Consider the following 19,655-nt stretch of genomic DNA (forward strand, 5'->3'; position numbering starts at 1 on the left):
GGCTGAAAGATTATTAGGAACATGCAGGAATGTATGATTGATGTTTAAAAAAAAAATCAGAGCCGCCATGATCATATTGAATGGCAGAGCAGGCTCAAAGTGCTGAATGGCCTATTCTTGTTTCTTGTGTTCCCATACTGCATAACAAAAGTTCAGCCTACAGCTGGATGAATCCCAGAGACAGCAGGATGAGGTCCTTAAAACAGTCATTAATGGGCCACTTAAGGGAAGAGAACAGGAAAGTAGACCATATACCTTCCCATTTAGAACTTAATTTAGCCAGAAGTAGGAAGACAGCATCATTTGGGTACTCTACCAACTCAGAGAGAGCAGCATAAGCATATATGGTCAGAATCAGCTGATCATTTCTAAGGAAGGAGACTTAGAATATGCAAGTGACACCATTTCCCTGCACCTTCCGCTGGTGCAGATACTCATGTCATCAGATAGATATTCATTCTTAATAAGATCTCACATTAAGGGCTGAAATCAGACCCAACATGACATACAGATCTAACCCTGCAAAAACAGCCCAAGGAGCAAAACATACAGTACTCAATTCCAAGAATATAGGAAGTGGTGGTATCTTTTGAAGAAAGGTCATTGGACCCAAAATGTGAACTTGATTTCTTTCCACTGATGCTGCCAGACTTGCTGAGCTTTCTTGGCAATTTCTGTTTTAGTTTCAGATTTCCAACATCTTCAGCTCTTTGTTCCTTTTTTAAATAATTAAAAAGCATCAGTAGAAGGGAAAAGAAGAAACTAATGATTCCAGTGATAATGGGAACTGCAGATGCTGGAGATTCCAAGATAATAAAATGTGAGGCTGGATGAACACAGCAGGCCAAGCAGCATCTCAGGAGCACAAAAGCTGACGTTTCGGGCCTAGACCCTTCATCAGAGAGGGGGATGGGGGGAGGGAACTGGAATAAATAGGGAGAGAGGGGGAGGCGGACCGAAGATGGAGAGTAAAGAAGATAGGTGGAGAGGGTGTAGGTGTTTCTTACCTCCCCTACCTCCCCACCTACACCCTCTCCACCTATCTTCTTTACTCTCCATCTTCGGTCCGCCTCCCCCTCTCTCCCTATTTATTCCAGTTCCCTCCCCCCATCCCCCTCTCTGATGAAGGGTCTAGGCCCGAAACGTCAGCTTTTGTGCTCCTGAGATGCTGCTTGGCCTGCTGTGTTCATCCAGCCTCACATTTTATTATCTACTAATGATTCCAGTGTTTGTTTAATTCTCGAGTGGCAGAAGTGAGATGAGCCATTGACACAATAAAGATGGCAAATGATGAGCAGTATGTGGATTATCCTGAACACTTCTTGGAGACTTCTTGGGCTGGAAGCTGAGCTGCAGATCCTGCAATACAGCAGGGGCTGGGGAAAGAACAGGGACACTTTGTTCTCGGAAGCATTTGCAAATCTTAAGATATGGTCTTTTGATTGTCAGTGATCTGGAACAGGAATTCTGAGTGAGGAGGCACGGTCACCCAGCAGGTAGAGGGAAGGAACTCTGCATCTGCCATTGTCCAACAGGTCTGAAGTTCTTTCAACCTGTACAAATGAAAGCATGTGGCTATGTGGTGAATCAACAAACTGACCATGGCAACATAGTGCAAGAAGCATAGAGGGCAATTAATAGGGACGTAATAAATCGAAGGAGACGGTATAATCAGGAAGGGAAATGTTCCTGTATGGCCAAAGACAAGAGTCCAGATGACTGTAACTACACAGTGCACAGGTTCAGGAAATAGTCTTTGGGATGTAGAGGAATTTGCTGTGGGAAGAGGTCAACCCAATTGACACAGTCCATGTCGGTACCAACACAACTGATACAAAAACTAGGAAAGAATCTACTGTAGGGGACACAAGCAGTCAGGAACTAAAATGAAAAGCAGAATCTGAGAAGGTAATAATTGCAGGATTTCTAAATGAGCCATAAGGAAATTGGCATAGTGTAAATAGTATTTGAGAGCCCAACATATGGCTCAGAGATTAGTGTGGAAGCAATGGGTTTTGAGAGAAGAGGCAAAAGCACAACTACTAGGAAAAGTGGGAATTGTACCATTGGGATGTCTGCATCTGAAGAATGGTGAGATCAGTTCCGAGGAAGGGTCACCGGAGCCGAAACATTAACTTGTTTTTCTCCTCCACAGATGCTGCCAGACCTGCTGAGCTTTTCCAGCAACTTTGTTTTTGTTCCTGATTTACAGCATCCACAGTTCTTTTGGCTCTTAATGGCGAGATCAGTGTTTTGCAAGTCACATAAGTTGACAGAAGAGAGCTTTAAGCAAAATAATTGGGTTGAGGAATCAAGTTTGGGAAGATAACAAGGCAGATGATTTGAAAACAAACAGTATTTGATCTACTTATCATTAGAAACATAATTAAGGGTAACATTGTTAGATTAAAGAAAGATTACTTAGCTCTGAAAATGAACATTTAAAATTAGTCTAAATAGAAGGAACAATGGAAAAGCAAGAAGGTGGAGTTGAAGATGATCTGGTCAGCTATGATCTCAATGAGTGGGACAGTTGACTCGATGAGCTGAATGGCCTACTTCTGCCCAACATCTTACAATCTTCTGGAGGTATTTCAGAATATTCAGAAAAGGTACATTCTAGTGAGAAAGGAAGACTCAACAGGAAAAGGCTTGCCAGTTGTGAATAACTAAGCAAGTTAATGAAAGTTCAAACTGAAAGAAAAAGCTCATGATCCTGCAAAGATGAAGAGCAAGTCAAAAAAATTAGACAGACTATAAAGAACAAATAAAAAGAGAAATATAAAGAGACAGTAGATGCATTGCTTTTAATATTCCACAACTTTCAAGATTCAGCAAAGATCCTCCTTCTGTGCAGAGTACGACGCTACAGCCAGAGGTACTCTGGTCTACCTGTTCTTTCTTATTTTTCTGTCTTCTTCTTTCTCTATTTCCACCACCAACCTGCCCATCCCCACACCACCGCGCACCACCCTCACCCCTGAACGAAGGAACTGGTGAGCCTTGGAGGCAAATAGCAAGTTTTGAGAAGATTTGTAGCTCAGGGTGAGGTTCTGGATGTGAGTTTACTCGCTGAGCTGGAAGGTTAGTTTTCAGACGTTTCGTCACCATTCTAGGTAACATCATCAGTGAGCCTCTGGCGAAGCGCTGGTGTTATGTCCCGCTTTCTATTTATCTGTTTAGGTTTCCTTGGGTTGGTGATGTCATTTCCTGCGTTGGTGATGTCATTTCCTGTTCTTTTTCTCAGGAGATGGTAGATTGGCTCCAAATCAATGTGTTTGTTGATGGAGTTTTGGTTGGAATGCCATGCTTCTAGGAATTCTTGTGCGTGTCTCTGTTTGGCTTGTCCTAGGATGGATGTGTTGTCCCAATCAAAGTGGTGTCCTTCCTCATCTGTATGTCAGGATACAAGTGATAGTGGGTCATGTAGTTTTGTGGCTCGTTGATGTTCATGTATCCTGGTGGCTAGCTTTCTGCCTGTTTGTCCAATGTAGTGTTTGTCACAGTTCTTGCAAACAGGCAGAAAGCTAGCCACCAGGATACATGAACATCAACGAGCCACAAAACGACATGACCCATTATCACTAGTATCCTGACATACAGATGAGGAAGGACACCACTTTGATTGGGACAACACATCCATCCTAGGACAAGCCAAACAGAGACACGCACAAGAATTCCTAGAAGCATGGCATTCCAACCAGAACTCCATCAACAAACACGTTGATTTGGAGTCAATCTACCATCCCCTGAGAAAAAGAACAGGAAATGACATCACCAACGCAGGAAATGACATCACCAACCCAAGGAAACCTAAACAGATAAATAGAAAGCGGGACATAACACCAGCGCTTCATCAGAGGCTCACTGATGTTGTTACCTAGAATGGTGACGAAACGTCTGAAAACTAACCTTCCAGCTCAGCGAGCAAACTCACATCCTTGGAGGCAAATCCTGGAGCAGCAGCCAGCTGGAAGGGGAAAGAGTCCCAATGAAAGATCATCTGGGAGCAGCTCAGAGCTGTTGCGGAGCAGACTGGAGATTTGGAAATGGAGCGGGGAGACTGGGTCCTGGTACAGGCGGTCAGAACACACGTGGAAGGCCCTGCACACAGCCAAAACAATGTAAATGCTAATTTGAATTTTTTAAAAATCTGATTAACGTCAATCCTTTAACTATGCATTATTTCTAACCTATTCTTTCAACACTAAAATAATGCAACTACTTTTTATTCCACATTTGTATCTAAGATTTGTATCTGGCTACTTGTACCCAAGATGGTGCCATAAGAGATGATACTGTAAAACCTTCCTCTGTTCCCTACTTCTGTACCTGAACATGCATGACAATAAAGGATATTCTATTCAAATCTATTAAATTAGAAACAATGTGACTTCCCTATTCAAGAAAATGTGGAAGGCATGGAAGAGACAGAGACGGAGTGCTGGAAACTACAGGCCAATTGGCTTCTCAGTTGTTGTAAAGGAATGTGTTGGCATTTATTAAGGAGGATATAGCAAGGCACTTACAAAACCTCAAAGCAATCAGGCAGGCTCAAAATCATTTTGAGAAAGGGAAATCATATTTGACGAACTTAGATCAAAGATCATAGAATCCCTAGTGTGGAAACAGGCCCTTCAACCCAACAAGTCCACAGTGACCCTCAGAGCATTCCACCCAGACCCATCCCCCTATAACCCACCTGATCTACACATCCCTGAACACTACATGCAGCTTAGCATGGGCAATCCACCTACCCTGCACATCTTTGGACTATGGGAGGAAACCAGAGCACCCAGAGGAAACCCACGCAGACACAGAACATGCAAACTCCAAACTGACAGTCGCCCAAGGGTGGAATTGAACCTGGGTCCCTGGCACAGTGAGGCAGCAGTGCTAACGACTGAGCCACCGTGCTGTCCCTTATTTGAGGAGCTTTGAGGAAACAACATACAGCATGGATAAAAAAGGAACTTGTGTATGTTGAGTACTTAAGATTTCCAGAAGGCATTTGACAAGGTGCCATGTCAAAAGGTTTCTACAACAAATAAGGGAAATCATAGTATATGGAAATAAGCAACCAATCTGATACTCATGGTGTTACGTTAACAGAAAACAGGTATGATCAGTCCTAGGGCCTCACCATTTATATGAATGATGCACAGGCAGGCGGGTTAGAGACGAAGTGGGCAGGCAACCAGAGTACAGAGCAGACACAGAGAGGGAGAGAGCACCAGACAGACACAAAGATTACAGAGAAAAATGAAATGTTGAACACTGAAGTTTGTTTACAAAAATATGAATAGAATGTACAATTATTTAAGGTTGCTCAAGTATGAATTCTGGAGAGGTGCATGTTGATTGCGGTTTATGATGCGTGCTCCTTGAAACACAGCTGCAATTACGGCCCCTGCCAGCCGATTCTCAGGCACAACTTAAGCTAAAACTACACTCCGATAGGTTTTTGATAGAATCAGGAGCATTACAGAACTCCATATGAATGATCCATATGGTCATGGGACTGTTAACTGACAATGACAATGTACAAAATGGAAAAACGTTTATTGATGGGATCACACTGTATTATTGCTAATTGATGTTTTAAAAATTAAAAACTGCAACCTAGAAGTCAGAACTACTAAGATTATGAAGTCAATAAACTTTAAATTTGCAAATCACAAGTAATAGGAGTAAACCAAGTCCAACATGGACTGCAGTGCCCATAAGTGTGGGGGCAGCTTCAACTAAGCCATTCATGAGGGTATTAGATGTTTCTTTGAAACAACGTACTGTGTTACGGAAAGAAGCAGCAGGTCGAAATGCTCAGAGAGCTGTTGTAAACATAAAGAGGGCCAAAGGGTCTCTTTCTGCACTTTGGCATTTCTGTGACTTGTATAAAACCTAATTTTGTTGATTGGTCAGGAGGGACACCATGGGCTCCTCCAAAAATCACTGGAGTGTAGGAAGAATGCATAATTTCTTTGTTCCTTTTCATCTTGATATTGGTTTAATCACAATGCAAATAGCAGGTCAACACTTTAATATCCCATTGCAAGAGACTGAGAAGTGAGGACCAGCAAAGGTAAGGGAGAATCCATTGAGTGGTAGGAGTTAGGAAGTACACAGATTCGGTGCATGCCCACAGATCCATGAAGGCAGCAGGGCAGGTAAATAAAAGATGAGTAAGGTAGCATATTAGATATTGACACTTATTAAAGCACCAAACACAGCAGGCAGGTTATGATGGGCTGTATATAATGTTAATTGGGCCTCAGATAGAATATTTTGTGCAGTTCCGGTCATCATAAAATACAATATGCAATTACAGACAGGATGCAGGCGAGATTCATCAGGATGTTGTCTGGGCTATAGCAATTCAGCAATGAAGGGAGAATGAAGGAAGATTGGCTGGGTTTGTTTTCCTGAGTGGAGAAAGTCAAAGGAGAATCTAATAGAGCTGTACAAAGTTCTGAGTGGCATAGACAAGATAGAGGAGAAGAAATGTTTCCTCTTAGAAGAAGAGTCAATAACTAGAAGGTAAAGTTTTATGGTAACGAACGAGAGGTTCAGAGGGGACCTGGGGAAAAATAATTTCACAAATAGGGTGGTGGGTATCTGAAACTCACTGCCTAAAAAGGGTGGTAGAGGCAGGAACCCTGAAGACATTTAAGAAATATTTCGATGAATACTTGAAATGCCACACCATACAGAGGCTAAAGGCCATGTGCTAGGAAATGCGACAGGAATAGATGGATATTGGTGACCAGTGCAGTTACAATGAATGAAGGGCATCTTCCTGTTGCGTAACAACTATGACTCTACGGCTCTAAAACCAAAATGTTGACAGTCCCTGATTTTGCAGAGAACATTGCCTTGCTGTCCAAGGAATTGTGCACACTCCAACATGTGACCAAAAATCATGAGTGTAGTGATGTCAAGGTTTGTCAATAAATCATCTGTAAGGAGGTCAAAACAATGATGACTGGGCAATTTTAAGGGTCTGCCCTAACGTTTATCAGGTATCAGAATAATGAAGTTATCAATTACATCCACTACCTAGGGCGCAACATCTCTAGCAACAGTGATTACAATTCATACAAAAATCAATAAAGGACTGGCCTTCTAGTGATTCCACAGGAATCTAACACCATCAACATGGCAATGGAGCTGTGACTTATGCACTTGTAGTCCCAGCAACAAAATATGGAAGAGAACAGCCAAGACATCAAGCAAGTTGGACATCTTCCACCAGCATTTCCTACATAGCATCCTCAACATCACTTGGATAGATAACATTGAAGAACTGCCACACGGGAGCGGTCAGAGGCACCTAGAGAACATATCACAGCCTAGCACTGTGCAGTTTGCTTCCAGGGCATACCAGATTGCCAGTAGAAAAAGACACCAGATGGAATGTAGTTTGGGCTTGTCAAAGAACACAGAAAAGCACATTTACACAGTACCTTCCACAGCCAGACACCACCTGGTATACAGCAAAACAGATTGCAAAGGACCAGGCTGATGGCAGTCTTACAGCCCACAGTTTCTCCTGGTCCCACACAGGACAAAATCCAAATTCCAATGGAAGAGTTTCGAAAGTTAACTCAGAACTCTGACATATAAACAGAAATTGCCTAGTAGGTCCTGTACAACTACAACACTGACATCTACTCAGCAATATGGGAAATTGCCCAAGCATATCCTGTACACAAAAAAAAAGGCAGGATAAATCCCACCTGACCAATTACTGATCCATCAGTCTACTCGTTATTATCATTAAAGTGTTAGGAGGGATTCTCAAATATTCGTTTCAAGCATTGTTTGTTTAATAAGCAGCTCATGGGTAGTCCACCAGGACCACGCACTTCTAAACTCAGTATAGCCAACGTTCAAACATACACAAAAGAAGTTGAATCAACAGGTGAGATGTGAGTGACTGCCCTCAACATCAATGTCACATTTGACAGTGTGTGCATCAGACACTTAGCAAAACAATACAGAATTGGTTTGCGGGGGTGGGTGGGCGCGCTTTCTGGTGGTTGAAGTTGTACTTTGGTTGTTGGAAGTCAGCTATATCAGAACCAGCTCACTGCTGGTGTTTGAGGATACTGTCTTCAGCCCAATCACATTCAGCTGCTTCATTAATGATTTTCCCTCTATTAGCAAACATCTTTACTTCTGACGTTCTAATGATTACACAATGTTCAGCATCATTTATGATTCCTCAGCTGCTCACAGTCCACATCTAAATACAGCAAAATCTGGACTATGTCCAGGTTTGGGCTGACAAGACACATTCGTGCCACATAAGTGCTAGGCAATGACCTTCTCGATTAAGAGCGAATCTAACTCTCACCCTTTGACATTCAATGGTATTACCTTCACAATCTCCAGCTTAAACATTCTTAGCATAACCATTGACGAGAAACTGAATTAGATCAAATAAGTAAATAATATGGCTACAGGAGTGGATCAGAGGCTAGGAATCCCATAGCAAGTTACTCAACTCCTCAATGTATTGGAGATAATAGCCAAGCAATGTGATGTTGCACTGCCTACTTGCCTAGATGAGTGTAGCAGCTACAATACTCATTAAGCCCAAGACCTACTTGCCTAGATGAGTGTAACAGCTACAATACTCGTTAAGCCCAAGGCCATTCTGGACCAAGCAACCAGCCTGAGTGCCAAATCTACAAATATTCATTCCCTCCATGCACAAAAAGTGTGCCATCTGAAAGATAAACTGCTTGAACAGCAACTTCCAAGCCTACTAAAGTCACCATAGTCTCACTGGACCACAGTCTACTCTCATTACAGAGTGAGAGAGAGAGAGAGATGTCTTGTAGTGTTTAACCTTAGGCTTACCACACTTCAGACAAGAAGAGGTATTGAGAAGGAGAGTCCTTCATGGTAACGTCATGTGGGAATTGAACCCATGCTGTTGGCACCATTCTGCATTACCAACTAAGAAAAAGAACTGTTGTTAACTAATTTTCTTTATCTTAGATCAACTTCAGTACTTTGGTGTCTAGGCAATTAATGCTTTCCCCATGTGTTGCGATTTTAGTTTTAAAAGTGGAACAGGCATCATAACTGAATATCATTACCTAGTGTCAATCTCATGCTATCTGCCCCATACTCTTGCACATTAATTTCTATCCAAATCGTCATCCAATGTCCTCTTGAAGGCCTCAATTAAACCTGCTTCCATTACACTTCCAACCAGTGCATTCTATACCCTAACTAATTGCTGAAAGATTTTTCTCACATCTCCATTGCTTCTTTTGCACATTATTTTAAATCTGTACCCTCTCATTCTTGTTCCTCTTAGGAATTCAAACCGCTTCTACTCAGCTGCCTAGGCCCGAAACATCAGCTTTCCTGCTGCTTGGCTTGCTGTGTTAATCCAGCTCTACACCTTGTTATCTGTAAAACCTTTAGGTTTCTTTTATAAAAATAGTTGGAACAATAGAATAGCCTGAATGGGTGTGGCCAGCTCTCTCAGATCAGGATTTGTGGATTTTGTTTTTTTTTTCAACAATGAGAAATTATTCATCAAGAAGTAGAAGCTTCAGTGAAAGATTCCTCGCTGCTACATTTCCTGAATCTTCTCTTGATGACTTTTCCTCTCCCGAATTGGAGAACTGCATGTAAGAATCTGTGTCTGAATTTGCCTTTTTGTCAAGGCGTGTGTTTATGGGATATTACTGTATTGGAACAGTTAACTAATGATAGGTACTCTATCTATTCCAGTTGGTTGTGTTATAATGCATGCTCCAGCAACACAAATTGGCTATAACACAACTGATGAATAGGGGAACACTATTTCTAAAATAAAATTGTGTTGGCTACAACGCAATTCCAGCAACGTGCGGAGGAGTACGCATCAATATCATATGATAGTTTCGTAGGCTTTGTCCTGAATACACTCAATGTTAGCACTGGCATCACGTGATCATTTTGCAGACTGAGAGAGGTATAGTACTCTATGATTTTTGGGATTATTTTGCAAATTCTGCCATGTTACCCACAAAATGTGGGGACTAAGTGTCAAGAATGTTAGCAAGAAGCATCCTGGGGATAAAATAGCAAGTGGTGAACATAAAGGAAAGGCTAATGACACCAGAAGAGAAGCTAGATGTTATAAAGCATTTTGACCGTAATGAGAGAACTTGTGAAATAGTTAGTGCACCAGAAATAAAGGAGTCTACCTTACATTTCATTACAGACAACGCAGAAAAGATTAAAGCAAGCTGTATACTTGCAATAAGTTGGAGTGCTGGCAAATCAGAGATCATGGGCAAAGGAACTTGAGGGGATGGAGTGGCGTCTAAGTGTGTAGATAGAAGGTCAGATGAAAAAGTGATGTAGGACCACCTTTCTCACAATAAAAGAGAAAGGCTTATCAATTTATGAAGATCTAACAAAAAAAAAAGCTGAAAATCTGGATGTTATGCCTGCCTTTAGCACTAGCAGTGGCTGGTTTGGTTTTAAGAGCTGCTATGTTTGCTTGTCATAATGTAAAGTTATGTGGCAAAGCTGCCAGTGCATTCAAGGAGCATGTGATCGCACTTCCCATCATAGTTTAAAAAAATTAATTGATGAAGGCAGCTATAATTTTGATGAGACAGGTTTATACTGGAAGCGAATGCCATCAAGAACCTACATTTCTATGAATGAAGCACACGCTCCAGGCTTTAAGGTAGCAAAGGATCACATGGCCGGGGGCCAATGCCGCTGGGGATTTAAAGCTTAAGCCTGTGGTGCTGTACCACTCTGCCAACCCACAAGCCATGAAATGTCACCTTAAGTCTACTCTAGACATCGACATTAGGTCAAACAAAAAAAAGAGGGGTTGGATGACCGGAAAAATTTCTTCTGTTGATAAGGTTTTAAGAGTAGATTTGTAGCTCGGGTCGGTTGGCTTGCCGCTCCATAGACGTTTAATTAACCTGCTGGGTAACATCATCATGCAACCTCCAATGAAGCACTGTTGCATTTTCCCACCTGTCATTTAAACTCTGGAGTCCATTGAGCTGGATTACCTCACTCTGGTTTTCCTTCGCAACAGAGTGTAAACGGGAGTCTAGTTATTAGTGTTTGTTGATGGCTTTTTTTAGTGGAGTACCAGGCTTCTAGGAATTCCTGTGCTTGTCTCTGCTTTGCCTGTCCCAGGATCTTGGTGTTGTCCAATCGAGTTGGTGATTTTCCTTATCCATGTGGATGCAGTGTGAGTGAGTATTGGTCATGTCTTTTTGTTGCCAGTTGATGTTTGTGTACCCTTGTGGTTAATTTCCTTCCTGTTTGTCGAATGTAGTGTTGCACTAACAGGGCAACCTCAAAACCCCCTACTCCATCAAGTCATCTTCACATTTTTTCAAGGTAAAGTGTTAAATTTAACTTTTATTTCATTATTAGATGTGAATTAAACATTTATTAAAGAGGATTAGATAGGGTCGACAGTGAAAGTCTTTTTCCGAGGATGATGATTTCAGGTTGTACAAGGGGCATAGCTACAAACTGAGGGGTGATAGATTTAAGACAGATGTCAGAGGCAGGTTCTTTACTCAGAGTGGTAAGGGCGTGGAACGCCCTGCCTGCCAATATAGTTAACTCAGCCACATTAGGGGCATTTAAACAGTTCTTGGATAAGCAGATAGATAATGATGGGATAGTGTAGGGGGAGGGGCTTAGATTAGTTCATAGGTGGGCGCAACATCGAGGGCCAAAAGGCCTGTTCTGCACTGTATTGTTCTATGTTCTATTATTCAAACTGTGCAATCTTGTGTTTTAGGCTTTTGAGAGTTTTTTTGGTGGTCTGCCCCTAAACCTGACTTTCGCGTAGGCCCCATTATTTCTATAGCCTGATTTTCTGTAGCGCAATGCTGTGCAGGAACATTTTCGATTAAGTCTTCAATAGTAAAGTTGTTCTAAATTCTTCAGTTGTTTGTGTTTTTTAAACCAAAGCGCTCAAATAAATTGGGTTTTGCTTAATATCAAGCAGTTTGACCAATCACGTTGCATCTGGAAAAAGCACGTTACATCTCCTTTCAAAATAAGAAAAAGTTAGGGTTTAGGCAAAATGTTTTGATGGCATCTGATCTGATCCACAACAGTATGGCATCCATAACTGTGCACAATACTCCAGTTGAGGTCTAATATGCATTGTATACACGTTCAAGATCACCATGTTCTTATACTCCCTGCCACTTTTAATAAAGTCAAGGATGCTCCAAGCATTTTTTAATTGCTTTCTCCTCTTGTCCTTCCATCTTCAGGTGCGCGCGCGCGGTGTGTGTGTGCGCGCGTGCGTGTGTGCGCATGCGTGCGCGCGGTGTGTGTGTGCGCGGTGTGTTGTGTAATATATACATGTTAAAATTGTCTCCCTATTTTATAATGTCCTTCAATGTTCTTTCTACCCAAGTGCATCACCTTACTTCTCGGCATTGAACCTATCTATCCTCTCTGGCAAATTGTCATTGGCCTCCCAGAATTCCACTGTCCTCCTCACAGTTTACAATTCTTTTAAGTTTGAAGCTGTCCCTGCCACCAAGATCTAGATCATTAATACATATCAGGAAAAGCAAGCATCCCAATATGATCCTTGGGGAATTCCACTACAAACATTCCTCCAACCCAAAAAATATCCATGCCATTACTTATTTCCTATTGAAAGTTGTATTCATGCTGTTAACTGTCATTTTCATACCATGACCTATAAAAAATTCCTCAAGTCTGTTGTGTGGCACTATATCAAATGCCATTTGGAAATCCACATATATCACATCAGTGTTATCTTTATCAAGGCTGTAATTCCTTCAAAAATCTCCAAGTTAGTTAAACATGATTTCCCCTTCAGAAATCCAGGCTGTCTCTTCCTAACCAGTCCATCCTTCTCCATCTGACTAGCAATTTTGTCCAGAATAACTGTTTCTGAAAGCTTGTGCACCAAATTTAAACTGGCTGCTCTATAGGTGCCAAGGTTATCTTTTCAACCTTTCTTAAACAAGGCCACAACGTTTGTAATTCTCCAGACTTCTAGCACTTCCTCCAAGTCCAGGGAAGGCGGATAAATTATGGCCAGTGCTCACACAATTTCTATCCTCATTTCCTTCAAGATCCTTGGATGCATCTCATCAAGTCCCAGTGCCTTGTTAACTTTAAGTGCCAACAGTCTATCCAAGACTTCCAGCATACTAATTTTGAATTCTTCTAATGACATTTCTTTCACTGCCACCATAACCAAGGCAATATCCCCCTCTTTTGTAAAGACAGATGCAAAGTATTCATGTATCACTGCAGTGCTTAAGTCCCTCTGCTTCCATGTGTAAATCCCTAATTTCATCTCTAATCAGCCCTACTCCTCCTTTAACAATCTCACTATTGATATGCCTACACTAGGCTTTGGAATTCTCCTGCATGTTAGTTGGTAATCTTTTCTCATAATTTCTCTTTGCTTCTCTTATCTGTTTTTTTCACCTCTCCACAAAAACTTTGGCATAGTTCTTGGTTCTGCCTTATACCTGTCAAAAGCGCACCTTTTCAGATCCTTTTGACAAACTTCAAGACTGATTGGGTACAGATGTAAAGTAATAAGAAGAATCAACCTAGTGATAGAAGAAAAAGACCTTTTTCACGCAACAAATGAGTAGGGTCTGGAATGCGCTGCCAGAGTATGATGGAGGCAATCTGAGCTGAGATATTTCAAAGGGAATTAGAGAATTATGTGAAAAGGAACAAAGTGCAAGATATGGGAACAGCGCAAGAGAATGGCATAAGTGAATTGTATTTGGATGGCCAGCACAGAAATGGGGCCAAATGGCTTCCTTACATGCTGTAAAAATTCTGCAATGCGGAGACAAACAAGTCCGCTTGACATAAGTGCTTACGAAAATCATTTTTTTTTGTCCCCCAGATATCAATAGTAGCTCTCCTAAGAGCCTCAGCTTTACAAATTATTGGTTATGACAACACATCAATAATTTAGGCTATACCAAAAACAAGCATGTTCACAAGCCAAAAATGTTGGAAGAAAACAAATCTTAGCCATTCTTATATGAAGAAGTGACAGAGACAATTTTCGTACTTTAGTTTATGTAATCTTACAAGGTGCATTTCTAACCATTCCGTAAATCACCTTTGTGTAATCATACTGCTATTACAGTAGCATTAAAAAATCTGAACAGCATGTTCAATGTTTCCATGTGTCTTTATCACAATATCCAACATACAATACTGAATTTGTTCTTTTCATTAACTGATTTTTACATTAATAAAATAATTTAAAATCCCAAATCAATAAAGTTTTATTTTAAAATCTATATCCAGCAAAAACGCACAAATTTTAAAATACATGTCAAGGCTTATTTCATTCACCTCCAACTAACATTATTAATTAAAAGACGAATAACATGCTTCTATTGTTCTGGCTTATTTTTAAAATTAGGTCACTTTCAAATAGTTGAAGCAGACCCTCTAAATCCAATGACCATGCTCCTATTACTGTTCTTTTCACGGGACTGTAATCCTCAGGATCAGGAGCACACCCAATTTCTTGTTAAAATTTCTGTAATACCAACAACTTTCCCAACCTTCCTACCCAACACCATCTGAACATCACATAAGCATATGGTCTCATTCTATTTGCAAGCTTGCTACTCAACTTCGATCCCAGCCCTCTTATTTTTGTGACAATAACTGTGCTTGGAAGATTTTAAACACTTCCAGTGTTTCTGTGGGTGTAGCAGTGGAAAGATTAAAATAGATGCTAAATGTGTTGAAATCAAAACTGAAATGCAGCAGACATTGGGCATTGTGATGGGTTCACCATAGATATTCCTGCACAGCAAGCTCCTCTGTTAAAGTTGTAGTTGCATTCCCAAACATTGCAAATTTCATAAATGAAATAACCTCAAGTAAAATAAATTCAAAAATACAAACAAAACACAACGTAGTGTAAATCTGTATGGAGAACAGAAACAGGAACTGGAGAATAAAACAGGGACATAAAAAGAGGCCAGGAGAAAGGATGGAAACGAAGCCAGCAATGAAGGTATTAGATAGCAACACAAGTCCCTAGTCATGGAAATGGAAATCAGGAACTTAACAGGAAAGCATGGATGGTGGGAATTGGAGCCAGAGGAAAGAGGGATTTCAGCACTGAAGGCAAAGACAGTCGATTATAAGTCATGTGTGAATGCAACAGGAAGTCTATGTCAAGCAATGTTAAAGTACACTCAATGTTAAAATGGACATCTTATTACACTTCATTAACATTAAAGCAAAACAGCATTAAACGGAATCAATGCACAGAGGGAACTTGCAGTATGGATAAACCAGAAGGGTAAATAAATTTCCTCTTTTATCACCTTTTCTGTAACAATCACACATGATCTGCAATTCATCAATAAGAATTGTAGAACACAAAGATGAAAATGACCTCAAACAATCTTTCCTTCTTATAACCATTGGGATGAATCAATCTCCGTTGTCTAATTTTTGGCTATTACTTTACTTCCTCCAAGCTTCATTTTAGTCCCTCAATAAAAATTAAAGAGAGAGCAGGAATTTTGGGAAAGCCTGAATTAACCAATTGTGCCCACTTGGAACATAAAAGCAAAAGAAATAGAAGAAGGTCATTTAGCTTTATTTTTTCAACTAGATAGTAGCTGACTGGCAACCCAATGCCAAGTGCCCGCCTTTTGCTCCAAGGCCTTCAACATCCTTAGTTTACGAAATTCTCTCAAAAACAAGAGTTACAAATTCCATGGTACAAATACATAATCTAGATTATTTAAATTTGTTAATGAGATATGAACAGCTTGTTGCTCATCCCAAACTGCCCATGAGAAAGTGACAAAGCGCCTTCTAGAAGTCAATTAGGTGTGGGTACTCAACATTGTTCGGAGGGATTTCTTAACCCAGTGATGAAGAAGGCATGGTGACATTATTTCAAGTCAAGATGGTGTTATGGTTTGAATGAAAATTCACAGGTTGTGGTGCATTTGCTCCCCTTGGCCTTCAAAATGGTAGAGGTCACAGTGTTTTTTGGAAGGTGCAGTCAAAACAGTGAGTTGTTGCACTGTATCTTATGAATAGTACACACTGCTGCTACTGTGTGACAGTGGAGGGGGGGGGGGGGGGGGGGGAAGTGTGGTAACGGGGGTGGATGGTATGTTGATTACATAGACTGCCTTGACGTGGATATGTCAAACTTCTGTAGCAATTTTGGAATTGCAATCATCCAGGTAGATGGAGAGTATTTGACTATAACGTTGATTTATTCTTAGATAATGGGCAAGTTGTGGGAAGTCAGTAGGTGAGTTATGTACCACAGAGTTTCCAGCCTCAGATCCTCTTGTAGCCATTGCACTAATTTGGCCAGTCCAGTTCAAAGTCTATCCTGCTTCACTCCTCCTCAAAGCAGTGCTTGCATCTTTCCTTTCATTTCTCAAAATACAGCTGTCCCAGTATGAAAACACTCACTCATAATTCAATGGATTCCTGCTCAAGTTTCTTGCCCCATGGCAATCAGATAAAATGGGTCTACCCTCACATGATTCATTCAACATGACCTTAACATTACCCTATCCAGGACATTTTGTTTCACCTTAAGTATTTTAAAACATAACCAGATTGTAAAGTTTTTTATTTAACCTATTTTTCTAATCAACCTGTTAAGCGATGTTATTACACCTCTGCAGCAGGGGAACATGAACCTGGGCCTCTTGGTCCAGGGGTATGGGCACTATCACGGAGTTATAAGAGGGCCCCAAAATGTGGAACACCTCATATTCACAGGTCATTCTTGCACAACAGGTATGCTAATCTTTTCTATATCATTCCAATTATAGTAGATATGTTGCTGAAATGAATAGAAGTTCATTGCTTATTACAATGACTGCTTTAGTGCTTGTTTGTGGCAAATGTTACTTTTGCCACTTATCAGCACAAGCTTGTGTGTTATCAAGATCTCTTTACATGTGTGCCCAGACTCTGTCAGTATCCAAGGAGCTATGCAGTGTTTATTAACACTGTACAATCATGTGCAAACAATCCACATTTTGACTTTATGGTGAAAGCAATGCCATTGGTGAAATAGGTGGTGATGGCTGACCTCTAACCTTACCCTGAATAATTCCTGCATTAATAACCTGCAGCAGAAATAATCAGGTTGCACAGCCATCTTCCTTTAGTGCTACGTATGACTCCATTCAGTTCACTTCTCTGAATAAAAATAATGAAGTCACACTCCTCAAAAATTTTTGCACTTAAAGCAGTTTCAAATTTCTTCAAATTTTAAGACAGGCTTCAGGAAACACTATTTCTTTACACCTTTTGCCAGACCCTTCCTACATTGTGCATTTAGAATGATTTCCAACTGACAACCCGCTCTCATTCTTTGATTTCAAATTATTAGCTAGACTACCATTTGCACCATAGCCTTCCTCCTCCTTGCTGTTACCCACCAAATCTTAATAGCTCAATATCCTTATAACTACTCTTTTTATTCCTTCCACAAAGATTTGTTCACTACTAAAAATAAAAACTACATATCAAGCATTAGGAAAAAAAATGCACAAAAAATATAGTTCAAGAAAAACTGGGGGAGCTTATTTGAGTGTTCAGATGTGCCTGACTGATTCCTTAAAACCTTGTGACAGTTACCGATGTCTTGCTGATCATTAATGTCACCTCATTTATTTCACTTTGTATATTAAACCACTCCAAAGTACTGGTGTAGGGTCTTTCAATAGATACATAAAAAAATGTTTCAGCAATGCGAAACAAACTAAGAGCCAGATCAAAACATAAACAAGGTAATGTATTTAGTCACAAACCCATTTCTCCTTACTTTAAGAAAAACAAAATCCCCAGTAGTGAGACCAGTGTAATCTCTCAGTTATGTATAGTAAAACACACACATTTACGCCACTATTTCCAAATCCTAGCAATATCAAATAATGTGACAGGGATGTTCTATAAAGTATAAAAGTATAATCTGTTTGTCACAGCCAAGTCCAGGAAGTTATTTTGAAGGAAATTAAAAGGGCTTTTAAAACATTTTAGTGGCTGGTTTGTTAAATACCTTGTAGAGTCAAACAAAAAGAGGAAAAAAAACTGACTTCCAGCTCAAAAATTGAGATGATTTAAAAACATTCCTGCTTTAGGTTCCTGCATAAAGCAATAAGAGGAGGTCCATCCACCTTTCAGTTTTTCTTGACTTGTGATGGTTCAGACATTGTGCAGTGCTCCCTTTTGATTGATATCTTCCAAAGCAGTTAAAAAAAACTGCAATGCTGACAAGGGCATCCGCCTTCTACTCCAGTTTATTCTACACATGCAAGGGCTTCTTTTTTATAACAGGTCTAAGTGGGAAGTGGACATTAAAGACACTGTCACAGTCTAGTCCCAACACAATTTCACAGGTCACAAAATAAAGTTACCAAGATGACCGATTAAATATCTTCTCTAAACCAGTTCTTAAACAAAAATATCAATAAGATTTCTTAATATATACAATTATTATAAAAAAGAACAAAACTTATTCAATAAAGATGCAATGAATAGTTAACTTACAAAGTCAACAACGTAGAAGTATAAATGTATAAGTATCACCAAAACACAAGGCACACACTATTCAAATCAAAAGATAAAAAAAATTCCCTGCAGAGCTTTAGCCTGTGGATTTTTCTTGAAAGGAAAGAATAATGCATGTAGGATGCTCTGGAGTCTATTGCTATGAAATTCTGGTACATGTGTCAAGTCACTAATTACACACAATTGACTCTGAAGTCTTGCAGCTGATTCAGGAAATATGATCTTGAGATGTTCATCCAAACCACTCTTTCAAAAGAACAAGGGGTTTTCTTTTCAGAAACAGGACCAATCAGCTGGACAGCTTGTTTCCAGCAGGCTTCGAACCAACTGAATATTAAACATGCAATAAAAACAGAGCTGGGGAAACTCAGCAAGTCTGGCAGCATCTGCGCAGAGAGACGAAGTTAATGTTGAGTCCAAAAACTCTGAAGAGTCATATCAGATTTGAGGCAGTAATTTTGTCTTTTTCCCCTCTACAGATGCAGCCAGGCCTGCTGAGTTTCTCCTGCAGAGATAGTAGGAACTGCAGATGCTGGAGAATCTGAGATAACAAGGTATACATCTGGATGAATGCAGCACACCAAGCAGCATCAGAGGAGCAGGAAAGCTGACGTTTCGGGCCTAGACCCCCCCCCCCCCACTTAGGCCTGAAACGTCAGCTTTCCTGCTCCTCTGATGCTGCTTGGCCTGCTGTGTTCATCCAGCTCTACACCTTGTTATCTGAGTTTCTCCTGCACTTTATTTTTAATTTCAGATTTCTAGTATCTATAATATTTTGCTTTTAGATAAAACAAGAACCTGTCCAAGCTAGTCACCGTTCAAAACAGTCCCAGCAGGGTCTACATTTAGATAATCAGTTATTGCCAGTCATGTAATTTTTAGGAAGTCTTTCTTAAAAACATTTCCAATATCCACAGTGAAATTTCAATGATTCTTTTAAGGAAACCAATCCTGGTATGTTCACAAAACTTGAAATAAATTTTGAGGGATTATAGCAAATGAAACTTAAGTCTTCCAAGTATTATTAAATGCTTGGTCCTGATGAACAGTCTTGG

The 19,655-nt window shown here is 40.3% G+C and overlaps 1 protein-coding gene and 1 non-coding gene across 10 annotated transcripts in view; both read right to left on the reverse strand.

Annotated features, from left to right (window-relative positions):
* The window catches only part of myo18ab (myosin XVIIIA b), a 300,129-nt gene that overhangs the window by 256,851 nt on the left and 23,623 nt on the right, over positions 1 to 19,655 (reverse strand). The window lies entirely within an intron of this gene.
* On the reverse strand, positions 16,773 to 16,877 carry LOC125464799 (U6 spliceosomal RNA). The gene has a single exon (XR_007250089.1). It is a non-coding gene; the product is annotated as a U6 spliceosomal RNA (small nuclear RNA).

Source organism: Stegostoma tigrinum, chromosome 27 (assembly GCF_030684315.1).
Source record: "Stegostoma tigrinum isolate sSteTig4 chromosome 27, sSteTig4.hap1, whole genome shotgun sequence".
NCBI lineage: Eukaryota > Metazoa > Chordata > Chondrichthyes > Orectolobiformes > Stegostomatidae > Stegostoma > Stegostoma tigrinum.